Source organism: Herpailurus yagouaroundi, unplaced genomic scaffold (genome assembly GCF_014898765.1).
Source record: "Herpailurus yagouaroundi ecotype Mexico unplaced genomic scaffold, PumYag 67569, whole genome shotgun sequence".
NCBI classification, from domain to species: domain Eukaryota; kingdom Metazoa; phylum Chordata; class Mammalia; order Carnivora; family Felidae; genus Herpailurus; species Herpailurus yagouaroundi.
The window spans coordinates 1,344,845-1,353,581 of record NW_024420375.1 but is presented as its reverse complement, the minus strand read 5'-3'; positions in this window follow the sequence as shown (position 1 = coordinate 1,353,581).

Genomic DNA, 8,737 nt, shown 5'->3' with positions numbered 1-8,737 from the left:
GAGTACTTCCTAAGGGAGGTAGGATAGTGTAGTAAGAGTGCTGGCTCTGAAGCCAGACTGCCTGGGTTCAAAACACAGTTCTGCCTTTTATTACCTGTGTGACCCTGATCCAGTGACTTAACTGGAACACAGACACTGTGCTCCAGTTACCCCATCTCTAAAATGGGGCACCTACTTTATAAAGCTGTTGTAAGGATTAAGTGAGTTAATCCATGTAAAGCATTTACTGCTTGACATACAATGGGGGCTCCTTAAATGTCATGACACCATTCTAAATTCTGGGGTGTGGTGGGAATAATATGGACAAGGTCCTGCCTACACTGAGCGGTCAATAAATGTTGGTTCCTTTCTCTCTTCCTATTATTCTCCCCTGTGAGGGTGATGAAGAAGTGTCTTAGAAATCTTGAGCCAAAACTATCCTTTTGTTTCTTCCCCTCTTTCAACCAATCCACAAATATTAAACAAATATTCACACACGCAATATAAGACTCATTGAGAGCTTTGTGTAGCTGTAGAGATGAGTATGACTCAGGCTTTATTCACTACAAGTGCTCCGTCCATGAGGGAGACAGAGAGAGAGCAGTTGTTTCTCTCAGGGCCACAAGGGAAGACTTCCTAGGGCAGGGAGCTGTGTGTTCTGAGTTATGCTGAGGACAGAAGAAAAGGCATGAGCAAGAGCATGGGGGTGCTGAAAGAATGACCACTAGTCCAGTGTGGCTGGGGCCTCAGTGGGTATGGAGTGTATGCTTTACATCTTCTCTCTAAAGCACTGTTTACAGGGCCCCTACCCTTAGCCAGGCACTGTGCTTGGTGCCCTCTTACCTGCATGTCACATATGAGAAAACAGACTCAGAGTGGTGAAGGGCCATGCTCAGGGCCACCCACCTAGTGAATGGCAGAGTTGGGGTAGGCCCCCAAGTCTGTCCACATCTCTCAACACTTCTCTGCTGACTGTAGATAGGAAATCAGCCTGTATCCCGGTTTGTTCCAGATAGCTCCGTGTGTATTGAGGGGGACAGGTGCTGAGGAGGGGAATCCCTGAGGGTCTAAACACACTGCAATAAGCCTATGCCCCCCTGACCCATTGTAGGGACATCTGGGCAGAAGGAAGTAGCAAGGCCTACTTTATCCTGTCTCTCCTCGCCCAGGAACTCCCCATAAGGAAGACAGAGCCTCTCTCATGGGCCACCCCCCACCACACACACACACACACACACACACACACACACACACACACTGCCATCCTCCCCTGCTCCTAAAAATATCAAACCAGTGGAGCTGCAAGGGAAATGAATGTTTGGCAGCAGAGCAAGTGGCCTAGGAGTGGTGTCAGGCTCCGTAAATATTTACCCGCTGGATTAGAGCAGAAGTTGGAAATATTAGGCAGCTGAAAATGACTGTTTTAATAGCATGGCTGATAAATCCAAACTTGGGGGTTTTGTTTGGAAGTCTCAGCTTCTGGGAATTTCAGCACGTAAACTATGGGCCTGGGGTGGCCGGCACCAGAACAGAGGGGTGCGAGTGAGTGTGTGCTGGTGGGCGGGTCTGCCCAGAGGAGAGGGCAGGCAGGCCAGAGAAGGCCCCCCGCCTTAGGCTATAGCAATCTGGACTGAGGAGCATTAATTCATCTCCTCATTCATTCATCCATTCATCAGACCCTGCCAAAGGGAGGAATGACAAGCAAACATTTATTGGATACCAACCGTGTGCCAAGAGGGAAAGGAGGCTTTGCCTTTTAGTCCCACGTTTAATATTTACTGTAAGAGTTAAGTACTATTTTCATCCTATAAAAGCTAAGGCAAAACGTCTCAGAGTGGGAAGGTACGTTGCTCAAGGGCACAAGCTGGAAAGAACCAGAACAGGGCTAAGGGGCAAGGAAATACAAAAATGAATCCAATATAGCTTCTCCCTCAGAGAGCTCCCAGTCTAGGATGGATCCAAGATGTATATTCTGACAATTATAATTCCAGAGAGAAAATGGGTAGTGCCTTAAGAGAGGATGAGATAAAGTGCCATTGGGGTTCTGAGGAGGGAAGTTTCTTTCAGCTAAGGAGGCAGAGAAGAGGGAAGCATCATGGTGAGTCGAACCAGGATAGCATCCTATAGTAAGTGGCGGTTAAGCTGGGCCCTAACTGGTGGGTAGGATTTGCATAGCTGAAAGTAAGAAGGATAGGTGTTCCAGGCAGTGGGAATAGCATGAATAAAGGTATGCAGGAGGACTATTGAGTTTGGTTGAAGCACAGAGTATATAAAGACAAGGAGTGAGGAATAAGTTCCAGAAGGTAGATGGGACAGATTGTGAAGGACTTCCTGCTACCAAACTGTAACCCATCAGAGCTGAGGGAACCAAGGGTCCCAGCACTCAGACCACTGCTGGACTTGCCATTTTTACCTTTGGCCCTTAGGAAAAAGCAAAGAAAACAGTTTCCCTGTACCGACCTCCAGTTCATCTCATCCCCTTGTGAGACAAAGCCCTGAGTGTCACCCAGTCCGGTGTGTGTGCAGTTGTGCTTCCCTTCCACAGAGCTTGCATTTTGGCAGCTTCCAGCTCAAGCCAGCTCCCCATTCCACCCTGCGGCCAAGATTCCAGCTGCCTGGTCGCTAGGGATGAGGACCAGGTAGCCCTGAGAGGGCAAATTCAGTTGGTGACAGGACAGTAAAGCTAGTTCAGGTGCGTGGGCAGTCCTGAATCTGAGTAAGGGGCACCACAGGAAGGCTGTGACAGGCAGCTGGGCCCCCTGGACACTGGGATGGGAAAAGGTGACAGGGGCAGTGGGGGTAGAAGGAAGCACTGCTTTGGTGCCCAGCAGACCTGGATATGAATCCTGCTTTTGATGGGTGACCTTGGGAAAGTCACTTTACTTTTCTGTCACACAGAAACTGCATTTGTCACACAGGGGGTAGGAGGTGTTAGGTAAGGACTCAATGAGATGATGCATGGAAAGCACCCAGCATGCTCTTTGATACATGATAAGCACTCAGCAAATGTCAACCACACCATCACAAATAAGTGAACAGTTGTGTATATCAACAAGGAAGGGTTTTATATGTAAGGGAAAACTTCCAGAGAGGAGAGTTAATTTCTGGACATGTCTTCCCTCAAGGGCTTAGAATAGAGAGCCGTTGCCCCGCTAAGACAAGAGAATGATCCCAAGAGCCTGTGGGTTTCCTTGTCCTGTCTAAACTGTCAATTGCACAATTCAGTGGGGGAAAAATCAATTTTAAGTTGGGGGAATTGGGGTGTCAGGACTTCTAATCTCTGCTTCAGGGTCTCAACATCAGGCCCAGCCTGTATTCTCACTCCACCCTTCCTCTTCTCCCCTTTCCCGGGTCCTTTGGCAGTCCTGCCACATGGGAATAAACAGGCTTGTGCTACATTCTGTGGGGTGGGAGAGACAGAGGGAATGTCAACAAAGAGGAGGTGACAAGCAGGGCTGTGTGCAAGGAGCAGGGAGAGGGGGACCCCAGCCAGCCTAGGGAAAAGTGTGACTGAAATGGAAGAAGCTGTTCCTTGGGGCTCTGTCCTCCCCAGTCCCCAGCAAGAATGGGGGGAGGGAGGGGAAGTGGGCCCACAGGGGCTTGAAGCCATCCCCAAATTTGGTAATTTGGCCTCTCCGTGTGGTTTTCCTGCTCCAGAAAATGTTAATTTATTAGAATTTGAAAAATGATTGAACCAGAGCTGGGGACTCAGCAGCTGGTGCAAGGGAGAGAGAAATCTCTTTTTGTTCTGCAGGGAATTGGGCTGCAGCCCCCACCCCCACCCTGCTCCCTCGCTGGGCCATCCTTCTCCCAGAGTGTCGAATGTCGACAAGGCTCCTCCCAGGAGTGGCATGCCTTTCTCAGGGGCTGAACTGGCCAGCATTTATCAAAAGCCTGGAAGCTTCTGAGGGAAAGAGGTGTGCAGGGAGGTATGTGAGCCAGCCGGGCTGGGGGCAGGGCCCTGATGATTCTCAGCAGCCTCTGGGGTCACTGTGGGGGCTGCAGCGGAGTGCCTGAGCTAGGAAGGGAGACATGGAGCAGGGCAGCTCCTTGTAAGTAGTGTGGGAGTCTCCCGCTCTCTTCCTGTGTCCTGTCAAGCTGTGTCCCCCACCTGCCTGGCTGTCCCCCTCACCTCTATTGTTCAGCCTGACAAAGGATGATTATGGAAAAACAGCCTGCACCCAGCAGGCAGGCTCAGCAAATCAACAAATCCCCAAATCTGCTGCTGCTACTGCTGCTGCTGCTGCTGCTGCTGCTGCCACCTCAGCTGCCAGGCTGGGCTCTACTGGGCCCAGGACCCTGGTCCTCATTCTGCACCCAGCCATCGGCATGAAGCACTGTCTGCTGTGTCTCCTGGGGACAGTTCCACTTCTGATCTCCAGGGGCACGGACTTCCATTCTGCAGTGCCTCGGCCCCACATAGGATTGCTCTAACATGGCCGCTTCTTCCCAGACATTATGGCCACCCTCGCCACACCTCCTGCCCCACCCCCACCCCCACTTCTCTTGCTCCTTCACTCATTAGCAAGCACTGTTGACGCCCACTATGTGCAGGGTACTGGGGTACATACTAGGACACACAAGGTGAGTGAGGCACAGGCCCTCCTCAAAGGAGGCTCTAGAAGGGGTAACAGACATACATAGAGAGAAGGGGAAAAGTGCCTTCAAAGGGGTATGGACAACTCAGATCACTACCTTTGTCACCCCCCTTCACTCACTGTTTTCATCTGCATCAGCCTCACATCTTCCTCCTTCCCCTTCACATCCACCTCTCCCCCTGCACCCCTTTTCCTGGCTCCCCTTCTCCTCCTCCTCTTCCTATCCACTTATACTGTACCCACCAGCATCAACCCCAACCCTATAATCCTCATCATTGTCACACCCATCAGCACTATTTTCAATTCCTCATCCCTGCAAATCTGTTCTTGCCCTCCATGAATTTACAGCCTGAAAACTGACAAGCCAACAGGACACAATGATTAAGACACAAAAATAAAATCCCCTCACATGAATGTGTAGGAAAGTATTTATGCCATAGTCTTCAGTTCAAGCAACCTCTTGTGGGCTTATGGAATCTCTCACATCTGGTTGGAGCTTTGCAATGAAATTCAGATTGGTTTCTGGCCTACAAAAATGTTCTTCATCCTGACTCTCTTCCCAGTGGGTCAGCATTAGCCCTTCTAGAGGCTGGAAGCCAGTAAGCCAAAGAAATCCAGCCTGGGGACTAAGGGTGGTGTCTGTTTGCATTTCAGCTGGAACCTGCCAGCAGCTAACCAGTTTGGAATTCTCAGCATTCCTGCTGGGCCTGGGCTCAGCTCAGGTGCCCCCCATCCTGGCCTGGCAGACAGTAGACACGTGCCTGAGGCTGCCTTCCATGGAGGCAGAGAAATTTCTAGACAAGTAAGGAGAGGCTTGAGTGTGACACTAGAAGGCTAGAAGCCAGGATGGCCTTGCTGGCTTCTCCCGAGTCTCCTGATGTGCCATGAATAAAGTCTGCAGAACTCAATCATGCTCTGAGGTTTTCTTTGTGCTAAGGAGGAGGGGGTGTGAGGAAAGTGTTCTCACTAAACAAGTGGCCAAGTGAGGGCAGACCCTCCCGTTGCTGGCACCAGGCTGTCCTCATGCTCAGGCCCATGCCCTGCCCACTGAAGAACCTCTCCTTGCCCTGGGGCTGATGGGCCTGGCACGTTCCTATTACCCCACCCTTCCTCTTTTGAGTCTTCAGGTCTGCTTGGGCTCTTCTGCTTGAATGCTTTCCCTGCTGCTCTGTGCCAGCTCACTTCCTGTTACTCTTGTTGAACCTGAGAGTGCCTGCTCCATAATGTTCCAACCCAGCTAATGTTCCAACCCAGCAGTTTTCCAAGTAGGTTTACAGAGCAGCAGCACCAGCAGCCCCTGGGATCTTATTTGCCGTGCAAAGTCTAGGCTCAGCCCCAGACCTTCTGAATCTAAAACATTGGGGTAGGACCCAGCAATTCATGCTTTAACAAGCTCTCCTGGTAATTTTGCGGCACCCTAGAGCTTGAGAATCAGTAGTATTAAGAGGGCAGTGGACTCAGGACAACTGGGATTCAAATCCCAGCTCTGCTATTACTAGCTGTGTAACCTAGCTTAGGTCAGCACACCTCGTTCATCCTCAGTTTCCTCATCTGTAAAATGGAGATCATAGTGCCTGGCTGCCTGAAAATAGCATTGATTTTGATTCAACACAAGGAAAAGACAAGTTGGTGAACAGTTAGAACTGAAGCTTCTGGTCCCAGAGTTACCCAAGAGGAGGCCAGGTGAGGACACTGTGCAGTGAGTGTATGGTATGTTTAGCTGGGAGTCCTGTGTGGCTGGAACTCAGAGTGTCCACCGTATGTCCTGGTCCCTTGGTTACCCCTGCCAAATGTATCATGTGTCACACATTTCAACCCCTCAGGTTTTGGACTGGTTGTTTTTTCCACCTGGAATTACTTATCCTAAGGGCCCATGCAAATTATTCCTTCCCCAGGAAGCTTTCTGAATCCGTTAGGAATTGCATTCAATACAAGGGACTGAAATCTTCCACCCCTCCCCAAATCTGGGTTAAACCCATGAGAGTTTATAGTCTCACATGCTTCTAGCATGCCCAAAGACTTGGCAGTTCAGGGAAGGTACAGTGACACAATGAAGTCATCAAGCTCCTTCTGGCTTTCTGCTGTAACATCCTACCATCAGCTTCATTTTCCAGGACCTGTTAAGGTTCAAGATAGCTGCTGGAGCTCCAGTCATCACATCACCATTGTAGAGAACAGTAAAGGGCAAGGCACACATCCTAGCCAAGTCAGCTGTCTTTTAAGCAGCTTCTCCAGAAGCCCCACATGACATTTCATTTTATATTTCATTGGTCAGAATTTAATCACATGTAACACGAGAGGCCAGAAAGTGTAGTCTTTTGGCTAGGCATTGCCATCATGGATAAAATAGAGGCTTTGTCCCTAGGGACGAGGGGGAGTGTGGATACTGGATGGTAATTCCCAGAGCAGTCTCTGTAATAGCTTCCCTGTCTCCTCCCTGAAATGCTGATTATTAGTTGCACTCTATTCCTGCATTCCTTCCTCCCTTCCAGCATTTATCACTCTGCATTGAACCCTAGCATCTAGCTTCTATAGGTCTACCTGGTAGGAAGGCCTCTCTCGGCTGCTTCATTCAGCCCAGTTGGAAAGAAAGGCTTGAATGGCAGTTCCAGTGAGGAAGTGGAAACATGAGAGCACAGAGCCCCTCAAAGAGTGTTGGCTTTGGAGTCAGCCTTGAGTTCAAGTTGTACCCCTCCTATGCAGTGACTCTGTGCCCTCAGCCATTAGTAACAATGACCTTTGAGCCCTTGCCATGTGTCCACCAGGTTGTTTACACATATCATCTCATTTATTCCTCAGCGAGGTATTATTCTTATCTCCATTGTAGAGTTGAGAAAACAGGAGGTTATATAGGTTAAACAATAATCCAAGTTCCCCCGGCTACTAAGAGGTAGAGCCAAGCTTCAAATCAGACAGTCTGAGTGAGAACCCAAGCTCTTATCCACTGTATTGCATAGTGCTGCATAGTTAAAATCTTGCCATGCCTCAGGCTCCTTCTCCGTGAAGTGGGCATAATCATCCCTGTTTCATGGGCACGTCTCAGGGATTTAATGCCATCACGCATATGGACAGGACTTCCATTTTGCCTGGCATAAGAAATGCTCATTCTTTTCTCCTCCTACTTCTGAAAAGACCCCAGGGCTAGTCAGCCTGCGCTTCCTTGGGAAATCAGAGTTGCTATCTTCCTGTTGAAGTCCTCTTGAGCCAAGGACCTACCATCCCTGTACCAGGATAGAGCCATTGTCACACACACCTTCCACCCGGGGACAACCCACACTGAGTGGTTTCTGCCTCCAAGAGGAGCTGCCCCTGGTGGAGGGATGTAGGAACCCCCAGCTCAGAGAAGTTGGTGGGGTTGATGTTTCATTTTAGGTTAGAGGCCGGAGAAGGATTGTGGCCTGTCCCAGGTCACACAGTGGGTCAGTGGCAGGGCAGGGGTTCAAAGCAGACATGGACAGTGCTCTGGACATTTCTTTTCCCCTCTGAGGGCCATCCATTTCCTGAAAGCCTCAGATTGTCTGGTCCCAAAGGAGCCCTCAACTGGGACATGATGATATCTCAATCCTACTTGAGTTTTACATTTCCCTTACCTCTGCTCTGCTACTCACGTGGCTGCTCTGCCTCCCTGCTATCATGCTGATCACGCTGAAGTGGGATCACTCCCCCACTGGACCAGGAGCCCTGGGAGGGCAGGGGCTGTGTCCGATGGAGTTCTGCATTCACAGGGCCCAGCTGTGGGCTGGTCCCACAATAGGTGCTTGGCACATGTTTGATGACAGAATGAAGAAAGAACAAATGAGTGACAGCATGCACCCCTTCTCTTCACCTGGGCCCTAGGGGGCTGTGTGGGTGGTAAGAGCCCAGGACTGCTCTTTTTTAAAAAAAGTGCTTTTCCCTGGAGCCACAAGAAAAGGGAAAAGAGAAAGCGACATTACAGGAAAGCCAATTCCCCATGGCATTACTAGCCCAAGTTTTGCTACAGGAGAGAGGCGAGTGGCAAAACAGGTGTGTGAGCAGATAATACAATCTTCTTCCCTAACACCCACATCAGTGATCCGGGGAGTAGGCAGCCAGAAGATTAAAGCCCTTGTGTCTCCTAACAGTGCCAATCAATATTTATTATAACAAGAGGCAAAGATTGCTATCAGCAAGAGAGACAG